Raw genomic sequence first — 2673 nt, 5'->3', positions numbered from 1 at the left:
AGGATTGAAGTAAGACTAACAGGCCTATAGTTGCCTAGGTCCTCCCTTGTCCCTTTTTTGAAAATGGGGACCACAATGGCCCTCTTCCAGTCATCTGGCACCTAGCCAAAGCACCACAAGCGCTCATAAAGCCATGCCAGGGGCCCCGCGATAACCCCTGCCAATTTCCTCAACACCCTGAAGTGGAAAGCATCTGGACCTGCTGATTTGAACACATCCAGCCCCTTCAGAAATTCCCTAACTCAGCCCTCCCTGACCCTAGGTCTGTCAGAGTCTCTCCTGAGTCCATCCTTACTTTCACTGGGGGAGTCCTAGTCCCTGCACAAAAAAAAAATGGAGGCAAAGAGATTGTTAAAAAGGTCTGCCTTTTCCTCTAGTACATCCACCAGATTGCCTAGCATATCCCACAGGGGCCCCACATTACCCAGTACTTTCTTCATACTCCCTATGCATTTAAAAGAGGACTTTTTGCTGTCCTTGATACTAGCCCTACTTCCATATCTGGCTTAGCTTTCCTAACAGCCCCCCCACAAGCCCAAGCAATGGATGTATACTCCTCTTTGGTGAGAGCCCCTCCATAATAACATAAATATGAACCCCTGGGCTATAACATAAAACAAGTACTATAAGCCACACCCTGGCTCCTTAAAAAACACTCATCAAGTATTGAGTACCTCCCAGCTCTGGGTACCTTGTAGACTCCTGGAGCCTCATTAAGCAGGACAACAGCATTTTTGAGTAGCTTTGTCATGCAGGAGTTCTCTCTTCCCCTAACCACTTGTCAGAAACCTCCCCTGCCAACCTCTGCCCTAGGGTTTATATGTGCCCAGAGGCCTGTCAGCTGACCAGCCTGGGTTGGTGGGCTACTAACCCCTACCCTCCTGGTGGTTGGAGTTCCTATAGACTTGGGTCTTAAGGGGGCAGCCCTGCCTCTTAGTCAAAGGGCTAGGGTGTCCTGTTATACATAGCTATGCCTAGCTTATCCCCAACTAATGGCTATCCAACCTCTTCTTAAACACCGCCGGTGCGGGAGTCCACATCTTCCCTAGACAGTCTGTTTCAGTTATCAGCACAAGGGCCCCTGTCTAGGAACGGGAGAGAGGTGCTTCTGGGGAAAGAGGACAGTGTGTGTTTCTTTGCAGATAACACAGACAGCTGGAGCAGAAGAGAGCTGCTCTTTCCCATGCAGGCTCTAGCAGAGAGCAGGACTTTCTGGAGCGGCAGCACCAGCCATGGTTATTGGGCTGCCTCTGTGAAGGAGAGCTGGTTAACCCTGTGTGTGCCTGCTGAAATTCACTAGAGTCTTGAGACTTAAGCTGGGGAGATGTACTGAGGGTATCTTTGATTCAATCTGTATAGTGTTTTAGTTCATTGATGTGTGTCTTTGACAATTAGATTATTGATATCCCATTCTATTAACTTTATTCATATGTTGACAGTTTTGTAAATAATAAACTGTGTAAATAGCTGGACCGTGTATTCTCTAGTGTGTGGGGAAACTACAAGAAAGCACTCCATGGAGAGGTGGCCCCACCCTTAGGGGCTGGGAGGTTGACAGAGGCTGTTTGACACCCCAAGACCCTGAATCTGGATGTGGCCGTGGGTAGCACCGTGACCAGGGTTACACACAGTTGTGGTCCTTCTGAATTCATTGCAACAGAGAAACTGCTCTACTATTTTTCTGTAGCCAAAACATTGAGGAAAACTAAGAGCTGGCATTTTTAAGGGGTGTCTCAAGTCTAAAAAACTTGAGAACCCCTGTGCTACAAAAGGGCCAGCTCTCAATACCCTTTGCAATGCTGCAGCCTCTCAAAGGTGATGAAAAACAGAAGAGTTAACAACACTTAAATGATGCAATAAATCTTGAAGTGTGTGGGAAAGGACAGTGGTATGCCTTAGGGCCTAAACCACAGCCAGCTTGCAGGGATCAGAAAGAAGATCTTCTTTTGTGCAAGTTGCTTCCTAAGTGCCAAGGTCTGGGTTTCTTCTGCTTGACTCTGGGCCTCCCTGGATCCAGGAGCAGGGAGGGACGGGATGCACTGGTATCTGTGCAGCCCCCCTGATTCCTTCTCCACTCAAAGTTTGAAAGTGCCTGGCAGTGGCAGCCAGGATCTATGTTGTAGCTGTCTTGGTCTAGGGAAAAAAGAGAAACACAAATCAAAGCAGTGGCAGCAGCATTTCTAGGCAGGCAGTGCTGAAGGAGTCCACTGACATCATAGCTCCTGATAATGCCCCATGCTCCCTGCAATGCCTTCATTTCACAGGTGTTAGGGACCCGCTCTGTCCTTTTGTGAATGCTCCCGCTGTGCCACCGTCCCGATAGCCTTCCTTCCGCTCCTGGCGCTGCAGCTCCTCTGCACATTGTCATCTCAGCCCAATGAAGTTACTTTGGTTCAGGCTCCCCTACAGCCCCTCGCCTGTTAGTAAAGCTTCTAGCTTATTTTGAACGGAACACCATGCGGTGTCATACATCAGAGACAAACGCATGCGGGGCTTCATACACCATGGCCATTTGTGGTTCCCTACGCGAGAAACAACACGTGCGGCTCCACAGGCAGGTGCAGCTCTTCCCCGCTCCCGCGATCCGCCCCCGGGGCCTGTGCCCGCTACCTCGGCGGCAGCGAAGGGCGCCCTGCCTGCTCGGGGTGCCGGGCCGCCTCACTGCCCGCCGGC

This window comes from Crocodylus porosus, unplaced genomic scaffold, assembly GCF_001723895.1.
Source record: "Crocodylus porosus isolate Cpor-Errol unplaced genomic scaffold, CroPor_comp1, whole genome shotgun sequence".
NCBI lineage: Eukaryota > Metazoa > Chordata > Crocodylia > Crocodylidae > Crocodylus > Crocodylus porosus.
This window is presented reverse-complemented; position numbering follows the sequence as displayed.